Here is a 15,901-nt window from a genome sequence, read left to right on the forward strand (position 1 = left end):
ATTTTTTTTTCGTTAGGGAGTTATAAGGGTTAAAAGTTGACCAGCAATTTCTCATTTTTACAACACCATTTTTTTTTAGGGACCACATCTCATTTGAAGTCATTTTGAGGGGTCTATATGATAGAAAATACCCAAGTGTGACACCATTCTAAAAACTTCACCCCTCAAGGTGCTCAAAACCACATTCAAGAAGTTTATTAACCCTTCAGGTGTTTCACAGGAATTTTTGGAATGTTTAAATAAAAATGAACATTTAACTTTTTTTCACACAAAATTTATTTCAGCTCCAATTTGTTTTATTTTACCAAGGGTAAAAGGAGAAAATGGACCCCAAAAGTTGTTGTGCAATTTGTCCTGAGTACACTGATACCCCATATGTGGGTGTTATCCATTGTTTGGGCGCATGGCAGAGCTCGGAAGGGAAGGAGCACCATTTGACTTTTCAATGCAAAATTGACTGGAATTGAGATGGCACGCCATGTTGCGTTTGGAGAGCCCCTGATGTGCCTAAACATTGAAACCCACCACAAGTGACACCATTTTGGAAAGTAGACCCCTTAACGAACTTATCTAGATGTGTGGTGAGCACTTTGATCCAACAAGTGCTTCACAGAAGTTTATAATGAAGAGCCGTAAAAATAAAAAATCATATTTTTTCACAAAAATGATCATTTCGCCCCCAATTTTTTATTTTCCCAAGGGTAAGAGAAGAAATTGGACCCCAAAAGTTGTTGTGCAATTTGTCCTGAGTATGCTGATACCCCATATGTGGGGGTAAACGACTGTTTGGGCGTATGGCAGAGCTCGGAAGGGAAGGAGCGCCATTTGACTTTTCAATGCAAAATTAACTGGAATTGAGATGGGACACCATGTCGCGTTTGGCGAGCCCCTGATGTACCTAAACATTAAAACCCCCCACAAGTGACACCATTTTGTAAAGTACACCCCCTAAGGAACTTATCTAGATGTGTTTTGAGAGCTTTGAACCTCCAAGTGTTTCACTACAGTTTATAACGCAGAGCCGTGAAAATAAAAATTCTTTTTTTTTTTCACAAAAATGATTTTTTAGCCCCCAGTTTTGTATTTTCCCAAGGGTAACAGGAGAAATGGACCCCAAAAGTCGTTTTCCAATTTGTCCTGAGTACGCTGATACCCCGTATGTGGGGGGGAACCACTGTTTTGGCGCATGGCAGAGCTCGGAAGGGAAGGGTCTCTCCATGCATTTAAAGGGTGCCTTGGCCCTGCACCCACCACCCAACTTTCTGGAGGAGGCCATGACCCAGGCCGTCCGTATGGACCGAAGGCTGAGAGAGAGGTGTTGTACAATGAGATGCCCCTTTATTGCCAGGGAAGTCAGAGCCTTTGTTGTCGGTTGAGCCCATGGAGGTGGGGGCTGTCTCTATGAAGGAAAAGGAGAGGAGATGCCGCAGAGAGAAAAAACTCTGCTTCTTTTGTGGAGAGCCAGGTTATTGGATTAAGGACTTTCCCTCCTGTCCTCCGGATTCCAAGGTCTTGAGAAATGACTCAGGGTAAGTGCTGAGAAGGTTACCCAGACCCACAGGTACTTTCTTCCTCATCCTTCACACTATTGTTAAAGGTGGAAGTAGGTGTGAACAATTGGTTTTTTTCCCTCTTCTGCTTTTGTGGATTGCGGGTCTTCAGTGAACTTGATTGACTCGAGGTTGGTGGCCCACTGTGAGATAGAGACAGTCAGGTTGGACAAACTCATGAAAGTGGTGGCTATTAACTCAACCCCATTCACCAAGGATGGGATCCGCTCTGTTATTAAAGAGTTCATCCTTAAGGTGTGGTCTGTTCATTTGGAGCATATAGCTTGTTTCATTCTGGACAACTTCCCTGCTGGTGTGGTTTTGGGGTTTCCTTGGCTGCAATGTCATAATCCAGTCATTGACTGGGAGGCCCGTGAGATTGTTAAATGGGGATCCAATTGTGAAAACAAATGTCTGAATTCTGTGTCTGTGTCGTCCATCAGTCTGGACGGTATTCTGGAGTACCTGAAGGACTTCGAGGATATGTTCTCCGAAAGTCAGGCTGAGGTGTTACCACCGCACTGCCCTTTTGATTGTGCCATTGACCTGATTCCTGGGGCTAAATTGCCAAAAGCCCGATTCTTTAACCTTTCTGGTCCCAAGCGGGTCACCATGAAGGAGCACATATTGGGGAGTCTCCGCAAGGGGCATTTTCGCCCTTCCATGTCTCCTGTTGCTGCAGGGTTTTTTTTATAAAAAAAAAAGATGGTGGTCTCCGCCCATGCTTTGACTTTCGGGAACTAAGTAAGATTACTGTAAGAAACACATATCCCCTCCCATTCATTCCTGATTTGTGTAACCAATTGTCTGGGACAAATGGTTTTCAAATCTTGACTTGCAGGGGGCATATAACCTCATCCGGGTATTGGAGGGGGATGAGTGGAAGTCTGCATTTCTCACCTCAGAAGGGCTGTTTGAAAATTTAGTTATGCCGTATGGTCTGACCAATGCCCTTGCAGTTTTCCAGAACTTCATCAATTATGTGTTCTCTGATTTTATTGGGCGGTTTGTGGTGATATTCTTGGATGACATTCTAGTTTATTCACTTGACAAGCAGTCACATATTTGTCACCTTCGGGTGGTTCTCAGAGACTCAGGGAGAACCAACTTTTCGCTAAGCTAGAGAAATGCTCATTTTTCATACATGAACTGCCTTTTTTTGGGTTCATTATCTCTAGTGTGGGGTTTCGTTTGAATCCAAAAAAGGTGCAGGCCATTGTAGATTGAGTTCAACCCCGGGACCTGAAGGGCCTTCAGTGCTTCTTGGGAGTCAACAATTACTACCGGAGGTTTATTAAAGGATTCTTTCAGGTGGTCAAGCCTCTCACTGACTTGACACAGAATGGGGCTGACATTAAGAATTGGTCTGCCTCAGTGGTAGCGGCGTTTCTCACTCTCAAAAAATGTTTTATGACTGCCCCGATTCTTATTTAGTCTGATCCAACTGAACCTTTTGTGGTGGAGGTTCACGCCGCAGAGGTGGGGTCGGTGTTGTCCCAGGGGCACACCACTTTGACCAATTTTTGACCATGCGCCTTCTTTTTCAGGAAGTTCTCCCCGGCTGAGAGAAATTATGACATGGGTAATCGGGAACTTCTTGCAATTAAGTTACCTTTGAGGAATGGAGGCATTTTTAGGAGGGTGTGGTTCATTCCATTACTGTAATTACGGACCACAAAAACCTGGCATATATTGAGACTGCTAAAAGGTTGACCCCCAGGCAAGACAGATGGTCACTTTTTTTTCCCGGTTTCAGTTCTCTATCACGTTTCGTCCGGGATCCAAAAATGTGAAGGCCGATGCCTTCTCTCGTAGTCTGGATCCAGTTTCTCCCCTGAACCTCCATCCTCCAGTCTTCAACCCGGGGTGGTGGTGGCTGATGTATCTGCAGGTTTGGAAAGGGAGATTCAGGAAGCCCAGTCTTAGGCTCCTCCATCCCAGCTGGTTAGATAAGATTCTTAGGGGGACTAGTTTCCAAAATTGTGTCACTTGTAGGGGTTTCTATTGTTTAGGTATATCAGGGGCTCTCCAAACACGACATGGCATCCGATCTTAATTCCAGACAATTTTGCATTGAAAAAGTAAAACAGCACTCCTTCCCTTCCGAGCCATGCCATGCCCCCAAACAGTGGTTTACCCCTACATATGGGGTATCAGCATACTCAGGACAAATTGCACAATAACTTTTGGGCTCCAATTTCTTCTGTTACAATTGGCAAAATAAAAAATTGGGGGCAAAAAATCACTTTTGTGGAAAAACTATGATTTTTTATTTTTACGGCTCTGCGTTATAAATTTAGGTGCAGCACTTGGGGGTTGAAAGTGCTCACCAGACATCTAGGTAAGTTTCCTTGAGGGTCTAGTTTCCAAAATGGTGTCACTTGTGGGTGGTTTCCACTGTTTAAGCACATCAGGGACTCTCCAACCGAGACATGGCGTCCCATCTTGTTATGGAAATTTGGTTTGGATAAATCTATCCCTGTGTGTGCTGCGGCCGTTCCCAATAAGACTGAGTATTTTGAGCGCTCAAGGAACGAGACTGCACACCATTGTGTCAATAACATTCCATCAATACTGATGATTTATTGTACATACATAGTTTTATAATTGCAAATAGAAAGGAGTGGTTAGGGGTGGTTAGTTAATTACCATATTGTCTAGCTCATCTGCTATTGGTTATCTAAATATATATGGAATATTGTGATTAATGCACATATGAATGCTGATTAAGCAACTAAAATGTAGCTCTCTGTATCTAGGACAAAGTTGAGACATCTGATCATCACTTAATACATCTGGTACTGTTCCGCTTTTGCCTGGAAAACCCCATACAGTCTGTCTGGCTTATATCAGTTTATGTCAGCCATTTTAAGCCATTGATTATAATGTATATATTAGCTGTGAGTATATATGAGTATATATGATTATAGACGAGTATACATGCAAGTGAGATCTACATGATATATATATATTTCTATCACAATCTCAATTCCAGCCAATTTTGCAATGAAAAGTCAAACGGCGCTCCATCCCTTCCAAGCTCTGCCATGCGCCCAAACAGTGGTTTACCCCAACATATGGGGAATCATCATACTCAGGAGAAATTGCACAACAACGTTTGGGGTCTAATTTCTCCTTTTACCCTTGGTAAAATAAAATCATTTCGGTCTGAATTAAAATTTTTGTGAAAAAAAAGTTAAATGTTATTTTTTTTTTTTAAACATTCAAAAAATTCATGTGAAGCACCTGAAGGGTTAATAAACATCTTGAATGTGGTTTTGAGTACCTTGAGGGGTGCAGTTTTTGAAATGGTGCCACTTTTGGGTATTTTCTATCATATAGACCCCTCAAAGTGACTTCAAATGTGAGGTGGTCCCTAAAAAAATTGGTGTTGTAAAAATGAGAAATCGCTGTTTAACTTTTAACCCTTTTAACTTCCTAAAAAAAATTTTTGGTTCCAAAATTGTACTGATGTAAAGTAGACAGGTGGGAAATGTTACCTATTAAGTATTTGGTGTGACATATCTCTGTGATTTAAGGGCATGAAAATTCTAAGTTGGAAAATTGCGAAATTTTCAAAATTAACGCAAAATTTCCATTTTTTTCATAAATAATCGCAAGTCATATAAAAGAAAATTTTTTAAGCGTTCCAGAGTTTTACCTCATAAAGGGACAGTGGTCAGAATTGTAAAAATTGGCTTGGTCATTAACATGCAAACCACCCTAGGGAGCAAAAGGGTTAAAATGAACTTTTGACCACTCATCAGAACAGATACTGTAGTGAAATCTTAACCAAATAACCGGGAAGTTAAGAACAAACATTATAATTTTACTAATGGTGAATTACATCAGCCAGTAAAGACTCTGATTGGGCATGTGATTCATGACACGAACATAATATGTCACTACAGCACCATTATGGCTCTATTCTAAGGTTGCAGACGCAGCAGCATAGGGCTACGTCAATATTCAATCACTTTGTTAGGTTAGTAGTTAGTTACAGTACAAACTAGCTAGCAAATAGCAATGCAGCAAAGCTAACAGCTATGGCCAGTAGATATATGTTGCTGTAAGGGTTAATGAAGACGAGGAATCACTAATTCTGATTCCTGTATGGAAAAAAATTTAATGCTCCATTGTCTATTATATGCTACCATTCCTACTGTTAATGTACAGTCTTAGATTTGCGCATTTGTTGGATGCTTTTGGTGGAGAAAAATATTGCATTTTTACAGTGATTTATATGTACAATTCCATTCTAGGATGGGTAGATTTTGAATGTATATTGAAAATATGGTAGACCATTCTCTGGTGTGCAGAAGAACGACAATTTACTTTATAGTGCTAAGTAGGGTTGAGCGACTTTCATTTTTTAAAGATCGAGTCGGGTTTTGTGAAACCCGACTTTGTCCAGAGTCGAGTCGAGTGCAGTCGGCCGATTATCGCTTAAAGTCGGGGATCGACCGAAACACGAAACCCAATGCAAGTCAATGGGGAAGCATAGTCGGCAGTGAGTGGAGGCCAGGAAAACACCTACAGTGCCCATTTTAATGCCAAAAACATCCATTCTTGTTTCTGAAGCTTGTCAATCTTAATTAACTTTATAATAATAGTTGTTCAATGGAACTTGGGTCATTTGGCAAAAGTTGTGGGGGGTAGGGCTGGTTCAAGGTTTTAGTGGGCCCAGGAATCGTGGACTACGTCACGGCGGTGGAGCAGGGAGAGGTAAGTATTTAAACGTTGCAAGTGCTGTGATCCTGAGCAAGCAGGGGGGCACACTTGTTCACATTGGCACTGGCACAGGGCCCCTCAAAGTACAGCGGTGTGTTTGCACGGCGGGGGCACCTCCCACCAGCAGCGACACTTTTGCGTACTCTGAGGGGCCCTGTGCCAGTGACGTCGCCAACGAGTATGCCCCCCCCCACCTGATGAAGGAACCTGCACTTTCATCTGCACCTTCCTCTTTGTCCCTGTGTAAGGTGGTATAACATGCGGGAAGGGGAACCTTACTTTCAGCAGGGTCAGATTCTGGCTGTGTAGAGTGCAAGGGGAATGTAGTGGTCTAGGTCAATGTACCAGCAGACTCATCTAGCAGTGGCTGGGCAATGGGCAGGATGAGGAGGAAACAGATATAGGGCCAAAGAATAAAGTAGGCTAAATGCAGTTCAAAATTGGTAACAGGACTAAACAGGCGGCATTGCTTTGTTCAGTGGAGTAGCAAACCCAGGAGCAGCAGACACTGTTTTAAGGGCCCAACCACACTAGTAGGCCAAATGCAGTTTAATATCTGCTACTATAGGCCAAAAGCCTAAAGACTGAAGCTCAGCTTTATACAGTTGAGGACAACACCAGGGAGCGGCAGACACCGTTAGTAGGCCATAACCAAAGTTGAAGGCCAAATGCAGTTTAATATCTGATACTATAGGCCGAAAGCCAGAAGGTGGAAGCTCAGCTTTATTCAGTTGAGGGCAAACACCAGGGAGGGGCAGACACCGTTAGTAGGCCCTAACCACCAATTTTTAAAAACACAGCACTTAATGAGAGCCAGAAGGTTGAAGCTCAGCTTTATTCAGTTGAGGACAAACACCAGGCAGGGGCAGACACCGTTAGTAGGCCGTAACCAAAGTTGAAGTCAAAATGTATTTTAATATCTGATACTATAGGCCGAAAGCCAGAAGGTGGAAGCTCAGCTTTATTCAGTTGAGGGCAAACACCAGGGAGGGGCAGACACCGTTAGTAGGCCCTAACCACCAATTTTTAAAAACGCAGCACTTAATGAGAGCCAGAAGGTTGAAGCTCAGCTTTATTCAGTTGAGGGCAAACACCAGGCAGGGGCAGACACCGTTAGTAGGCCGTAACCAAAGTTGAAGGCCAAATGCAGTTTAATATCTGATACTATAGGCCGAAAGCCAGAAGGTGGAAGCTCAGCTTTATTCAGTTGAGGGCAAACACCAGGGAGGGGCAGACACCGTTAGTAGGCCCTAACCACCAATTTTTAAAAACACAGCACTTAATGAGAGCCAGAAGGTTGAAGCTCAGCTTTATTCAGTTGAGGACAAACACCAGGCAGGGGCAGACACCGTTAGTAGGCCGTAACCAAAGTTGAAGGCCAAATGCAGTTTAATATCTGATACTATAGGCCGAAAGCCAGAAGGTGGAAGCTCAGCTTTATTCAGTTGAGGGCAAATACCAGGGAGGGGCAGACACCGTTAGTAGGCCCTAACCACCAATTTTTAAAAACACAGCACTTAATGAGAGCCAGAAGGTTGAAGCTCAGCTTTATTCAGTTGAGGACAAACACCAGGCAGGGGCAGACACCGTTAGTAGGCCGTAACCAAAGTTGAAGGCCAAATGCAGTTTAATTTCTGATACTATAGGCCGAAAGCCAGAAGGTGGAAGCTCCGATTTAGACAGTGGAGGACAATTTGACTGCAGACAGACTTAGTAGGCTGTCCCCTGTGGACCATGCATCCACCACATTAACCCATTGCGCCTTAATGGACACGTAATCTTCCGTGGCCATGCCTACAGGTCCATGCGTCTGTTGTCAGGTGCACCTTTGTACTCACAGATTGCCAGAGTGCATGGACAATGCGGTCTTTTACATGCTGGTGGAGGGTTGGGATGGCTTTTCTCGCAAAAGAAGTGTCGACTGGTTAGCTTGTAGCGTGGTACAGCGTAGTCCATCATAGCCTTATTAATAGTAAATAAAATATATAACTAGGCTCTATGAACTTTTAAATAGGTTTCAGGGGTACACGGGCAGCATTGGTGTGGTCAGTGGAGGAGTATTGCAAGTAGGGGCCGCAGACAGGCTGTCAAAGGCCTAAAATAACAAACAATAGGCAGGCATGGCAGTTTTAAATCGGTTACATGGATACACAGGCAGGCACTCCAGGCAGCATTGTGGTCAATGGAGGAGTATTGCAAGTAGGGGCCGCAGACAGGCTATCAAAGGCCTAAAATAACAAACAATAGGCAGGCATGGCAGTTTTAAATCGGTTAGGGTACCGTCACACAGTGCCATTTTCATCGCTACGACGGCACGATTCGTGACGTTCTAGTGATATCGTTACGATATCGTAGTGTCTGACACGCTACTGCGATCCGGAACCCCGCTGAGAATCGTACGTCGTAGCAGATCGTTTGAAACTTTCTTTCGTCGTCTAGTGTCCCGCTGTGGCGGCATGATTGCATTGTGTGACACAGGTTGTATACGATGTGCGCACAGTAACCAACGGCTTCTACATCGCAAATACGTCATGAAATTATCGGTCCAGCGCCGTGTATTGCAACGTGTGATCGCAGTCTACGACGCTGGAGCCATAATCATCCGACGCTGCAACGTCACGAATCGTGCCGTCGTAGCGATGAAAATGGCACTGTGTGACGGTACCCTTACATGGATACACAGGCAGGCAGCATTGTGGTCAGTGGAGGAGTATTGCAAGTAGGGGCCGCAGACAGGCTATCAAAGGCCTAAAATAACAAACAATAGGCAGGCATGGCAGTTTTAAATCGGTTACATGGATACACAGGCAGGCAGCATTGTGGTCAGTGGAGGAGTATTGCAAGAAGTGTCTGACACAGTTAGTACTCCCAAAAAATAAATAGATGTTAATGTCTCGCAAAACAACTATAAATAAAAAAAAGGTGGCATGCTTAGGTACAGGGGTGGGCTCATCTGCAGAGTTTATGACAAAGTAATTTGGCAGTAAATTAGTATTTACTGGTGTCAATATAGGACACGGACCCAGACTACTGTAACTATCATCATAGATGTCAACAAATTGGTATTGATTGTCAGTGCCAGGCATTGAATGATGTCAGCGCATAGACTAAACATTGGTGGAGCTGTGCGAGATAATTTGGCACGTGGTAGAGCACAGTTTGAGCTGGGGGGGGGATTCTCTTGTGGCCGGCGGTACCGCCCCAGGGCCCCTCATGCTACAACGGTGTGTCTGATGTTGGGTGCGCACCACCACCGCCAGAGACACTACATTGTACTATGAGGGACCCAGTGGCAGTGCCGTCGACCAAAAGTGAGCACACCCACCTCTTCTGACAAACAGCACTGTAACTAACGGGTGCTTGCGCCAAGTGTCGAGAGTGAGACAACGGCCCCGTGGGGGGAGTTTTCCCATTGGGGGATGTGTAAACATGTCGTATGCTGGTCAAACAGCTGCTGCAAATTAAGAGATTTTAACACTCAGTAAGACCAGTCTACAAGCAAGACCTTTTTATAGGAAAGCTAGGTGTCAGCCGGGAAAGGTGGGGCAAAATAATTTGAAATCCAGGAGTGGTTCATTTTAATGAAGGTGAGATCATCCACATTTTGGGTAGCCAGACGAGTCCTTTTTTCGGTTAATATTGAACCAGCAGCACTGAATACTCTTTCTGATAGCACACTAGCTGCTGGGCAAGCAAGCTCCTGCAACGCATAGTCTGCCAATTCAGGCCAGGTGTCTAATTTGGATGCCCAGTAATCAAATGGGAATGACAGTTGAGGGAGAACATCAATAAGGGCTGAAAAATAGTTAGTAACCATACTGGACAAATGTTGTCTCCTGTCACTTTGAATAGATGCTGCAGTACCTGTCCTGTCTGCGGTCATTGCGAAATCACTCCACAACCTGGTCAGAAAACCCCTCTGTCCAACGCCACTTCTGATCTGTGCACCTCTAACACCTCTGCCCTGTAGCCCCCTGCAGCTCATGTGAGAACCATCACCAGCGCTGTGTGCTGGGAATGCCTGAATCAAACGGTCTACAAGAGTAGCTTGTTTGGTTGCTAATATTTGTTCGAGGTTCTCATGTGGCATAATATTTAGCAATTTGCCTTTATAGCGAGGGTCAAGGATGCAGGCCAACCAGTAATCATCATCGCTCATCATTTTAATAATGCGTGGGTCCTTTTTGAGGATACGTAAGGCATAATCCGCCATGTGGGCCAAAGTTCCAGTTGGCAAATCTGCGGTTGTGCTGTTTGAGGGGCAGTTACAGGCAAATCTACGTCACTTGTCTCCCTTACAAAAACAGAACCCGGCCTTGCAACGCCACTAATTTCTGTTGGCCCAGGAGAAGCTTCCTCAGTAAAAAAGTACTCATCCCCATCATCCTCCTCATCCTCCTCCTCCTCTTCGCCCGCTACCGCGTCCTCTACACGGCCCTGACCAGACAATGGCTGACTGTCATCAAGGCTTTCCTCTTCCTCGGCTGCAGACGCCTGCTCCTTTATGTGCGTCAAACTTTGCATCAGCAGACGCATTAGGGGGATGCTCATGCTTATTATTGCGTTGTCTGCACTAACCAGCCGTGTGCATTCCTCAAAACACTGAAGGACTTGACACAGGTCTTGTAGCTTCGACCACTGCACACCTGACAACTCCATGTCTGCCATCCAACTGCCTGCCCGTGTATCCTCCCACAAATACATAACAGCACGCCTCTGTTCGCACACTCTCTGAAGCATGTGCAGTGTGGAGTTCCACCTTGTTGCAACGTCGATGATTAGGCGATGCTGAGGAAGGTTCAAAAAATGCTGATAGTTCTGCATACGGCTGGAGTGTACAGGCGAACGGCGGATATGCGAGCAAAGTCTACGCACTTTGAGGAGCAGGTCGGGTAACCCCGGATAACTTTTCAGGAAGCACTGCACCACCAGGTTTAAGGTGTGAGCCAGGCAAGGAATGTATTTCAGTTGGGAAAGGGCTATGGCAGCCATGAAATTCCTTCCGTTATCACTCACTACCTTGCCTGCCTCAAGATGTACAGTGCCCAGCCATGACTGAGTTTCTTTCTGCAAGAACTCGGACAGAACTTCCGCGGTGTGTCTGTTGTCGCCCAAACACTTCATTGCCAATACAGCCTGCTGACGCTTGCCACTAGCTGTCCCATAATGGCACACCTGGTGTGCAACAGTGGCAGCTGCGGATGGAGTGGATGTGCGACTGCGGTCTGTGGACGAGCTCTCGCTTCTGCAGGAGGAGGAGGAAGAGGAGGAGGGGGGGCGAACGCCTACAGCCAACTCTTTCCTTGACCGTGGGCTAGGCAGAACTGTCCCAATATTGCTGTCCCCTGTGGAGCCTGCATCCACCACATTCACCCAGTGTGCCGTGATGGACACGTATCGTCCCTGGCCATGCCTACTGGTCCATGCATCTGTTGTCAGGTGCACCTTTGTAGTCACAGACTGCCTGAGTGCATGGACGATGCGGTCTTTAACATGCTGTTGGAGGGCTGGGATGGCTTTTCTAGAAAAGAAGTGCCGACTGGGTAGCTCGTAGCGTGGTACAGCGTAGTCCATCAGCGCTTTGAAAGCTTCGCTTTCAACTAACCGGTAAAGCATCATCTCTAATGAGATTAGTCTAGCAATGTGGGCGTTCAAACCCTGTGTACGCGGATGCGAGGATGAGTACTTCCTTTTCCTAACAAGAGTCTCATGTAGGGTGAGCTGGACTGGAGAGCTGGAGATCGTGGAACTAGCGGTGGTGCCGGTGGACATGGGTGAGTGAGAGAGGGTTGGAGATGGTATTCTTGCCGGTGCCCTACATGCAGTGTTTCCTACTACTAACCTGGTGATTCCCTGACTGCTTTGGCCTGGCAACGAAAGCTGCACAGATACTGCAGGTGGTGTGGGAAATGGTCGGCTTACAGGGAGGGAAGGGATGTAGCGTTGCTGACTAGCTTCATTGGCCGAGGGTGCTGCAACCTTTAGGGACGTTTGGTAGTTAGTCCAGGCTTGCAAATGCATGGTGGATAAATGTCTATGCATGCAACTTGTATTTAGACTTTTAAGATTCTGACCTCTGCTTAAGGTAGTTGAAGATTTTTGACAGATGACTTTGCGCTGATCATTTGGATGTTGTTTAAAAAAAATGCCAGACTGCACTCTTTCTACTATCGGATACCTTTTCAGGCATTGCAGACTGAGCTTCTTTAACCGGATGGCCACGCTGTCCTCCAACTGGTTTTGGTTTTGCCACGCGTTTTTGGCCAGATACGGGCCCGGTAGATGGAACCTGTTGTGATTATGATGCCTGCTGCGGCTCCTCCTCCTCCGCTTCAGAACTACTGCCGCCTGCACCCTGTTCCCCCAATGGCTGCCAATCGGGGTCCACAACTGGGTCATCTATGACCTCCTCTTCTATGTTGTGTGCAACTTCGTCTGTGTCACCGTGTAAGCCGGTGGTATTGCGTTCGTGACGGAGCACCATAGTCTCCGCTGGTTTTGATTCTGCCTCAGTACACTGCGAGGGCAATGTTCTGGTCTGAGTCAAAGGAACAGCATAGTAATCTGGCTGTGGCTGTGCATCTGTGCACTCCATGTCCGATTCAACTTCTAATGGGCATAGCCTGTTAACTGTTTCACTGTGTAACCCAGGAACAGTATGTGTAAAGAGCTCCATGGAGTAACCTGTTGTGTCGACTGACGCATCCTTTACTGTTGATTTTAGTGAAGGACACAAGGAAGCGACTTGTTCCTGACCGGGAGCATCCACTGACGATGCACTGCTCTGACATTTGGCACTTTCCGAGGAGGAGGCAAAAGAGTTAGAGGCAGAGTCAGCAATGAAAGCCAATACTTGTTCCTCCTGCTCCGGCTTCAAAAGTGGTTTTCCTACTCCCAGAAAAGAGAGCGTTCGAGGCCTTGTGTAGCCAGACAACGAACCTGGCTCAACAACTCGAGACTTAGGTGCTGTACTGCTTTTACCACAACCACCTGATGCTCCACCACCACTACCATCATTACCAGCTGACAATGACCGCCCACGGCCATGACCTCTTCCACTAGACTTTCTCATTGTTTGCAAAACGTAACCAAAGTAACGCTATTTGTTACTGTAAAACAACTTATCAGGTGAACTCAAACTTCTGTAGGATTTATATATACCTTTATAGGTGCCTGACACTGAAAGGAAAATCAGGCCCAATGTTACACACTAGGTTTTCTGTGCCCCAATAATTTGAGACAGATGGCACACACAGGACCAGCACTCAAGCAGAAATGCCAATCTTAATCTCCCACTATTTTTTTTTTTTTTTCTGGGAGAATTTACCCCTAAAAAAAAAAAAATGGCCAAGTATTACACAGTGTTTTCGGTGCCACACAATGACAGACAGATGCCACACACAGCAATGGCACGGAGGCAGACTTGCCAATATTTATCTCCCACTAATTTTTTTTTGGGAGAAAGGAGAATTTAGCAAAAAAAAACAAAAACTGGCCAAGTATTACACAGTGTTTTCGGTGGCACACAATGAGAGACAGATACCACACACAGCAATGGCACGGAGGCAGACTTGCCAATATTTATCTCCCACTAATTTTTTTTTTGGAAAAGGGAGAATGTACCCCCCCCCAAAAAAAAAAATGGCCAAGTATTACACAGTGTTTTCGGTGCCACACAATGAGAGACAGATGCCACACACAGCAATGGCACGGAGGCAGACTTGCCAATATTTATCTCCCACTAATTTTTTTTGGGGAAAAGGGAGAATGTACCCCCCCCAAAAAAAAAAATGGCCAAGTATTACACAGTGTTTTCGGTGCCACACAATGACAGACAGATGCCACACACAGCAATGGCACGGAGGCAGACTTGCCAATATTTATCTCCCACTAATTTTTTTTTGGGAAAAGGGAGAATTTAGCAAAAAAAAAAAAAAAATGGCCAAGTATTACACAGTGTTTTCGGTGGCACACAATGAGAGACAGATGCCACACACAGCAATGGCACGGAGGCAGACTTGCCAATATTTATCTCCCACTAATTTTTTTTTTGGAAAAGGGAGAATGTACCCAAAAAAAAAAAAAATGGCCAAGTATTACACAGTGTTTTCGGTGCCACACAATGAGAGACAGATGCCACACACAGCAATGGCACGGAGGCAGACTTGCCAATATTTATCTCCCACTAATTTCTTTTTTGGAAAAGGGAGAATGTACCCCCCCCCCCAAAAAAAAATGGCCAAGTATTACACAGTGTTTTCGGTGCCACACAATGACAGACAGATGCCACACACAGCAATGGCACGGAGGCAGACTTGCCAATATTTATCTCCCACTAATTTTTTTTTTGGAAAAGGGAGAATGTACCCCCCCCCCAAAAAAAAATGGCCAAGTATTACACAGTGTTTTCGGTGGCACACAATGAGAGACAGATACCACACACAGCAATGGCACGGAGGCAGACTTGCCAATATTTATCTCCCTGCAGTTATCTCAGAAAAGTATGGCAGGCAGCTATAAAAAGGACTGCTGCACACAAAAGTGTGGACAAACACACAAGATAGCTGTGCAGAAAGGAAGGAAAAACAGGATTTGTGCTTTGAAAAAAGCAGTTGGTTTGCACAGCGGCGTACACACAGGCACAGCAACGCAGCTATCAGGGTCAGGGAGCCTTCTAGTGCAGCCCAATGAGCTACAGCGCTGAGGAAAAAAAAATGTAGCTTCCACTGTCCCTGCAATCAAAAGGTGGTGTTGGACAGTGGAAATCGCTACAGCACAAGCGGTTTGTAGCTTTATGTACCCTGCCTATCACTATCCCTGCTTCTGAAGAAGCTGCAGCAACCTCTCCCTACGCTCAGATCAGCAGCAGTAAGATGGCGGTCGGCGGGAACGCCCCTTTATAGCCCCTGTGACGCCGCAGAAAGCAAGCCAATCACTGCAATGCCCTTCTCTAAGATGGTGGGAACTGAGATCTATGTCATCACGCTGCCCACACTCTGCGTCCACCTTCATTGGCTGAGAAATGGCGCTTTTAGCGTCATTGAAACGCGACTTTGGCGTGAAAGTCGCGTACCGCATGGCAGACCCCACACAGGGATCGGCTCGGTTTCATGAGACGCCGACTTTGCCAAAAGTCGGCGACTTATGAAAATGAACGATCCGTTTCGCTCAACCCTAGTGCTAAGGATTGGAGGGTTGTGAGGATACTAAAATGCACAATTATAGAGCGGGAGAAGTAGGAGCAACATGCCATAGCATAGAGGTATAGCGATAGGTTAAGCAGCAATGTTCAACCGGAAAAAAGATCCAACCTGAAAATAAACTCTAGCATGATTTTCAGGATTTTTGTACTATGCTTGAAATATAAGCCCTATGTAACAACTCTGCTGGCATCACGGCATGGCCTCTCATCTTTCACACTATCTTACCCACTGCTCCAGGCCATGATGTGGTTTCTGTTTCTCGCCAGCTCCATATTCTGTGTCTCTGCTCTCTGCATGCTTCCTGGCTGTGTACATAGGGGGCGGCACCTGAACTCTCTGGTTCTTATAGGAATCAGGTGCATCTGTCTAATCTGTTCCTGACTAATTGCCAGGAGGCCTCCAGTATTTAGTGCAGCT

This window comes from Ranitomeya variabilis, chromosome 4 (genome assembly GCF_051348905.1).
Source record: "Ranitomeya variabilis isolate aRanVar5 chromosome 4, aRanVar5.hap1, whole genome shotgun sequence".
NCBI lineage: Eukaryota > Metazoa > Chordata > Amphibia > Anura > Dendrobatidae > Ranitomeya > Ranitomeya variabilis.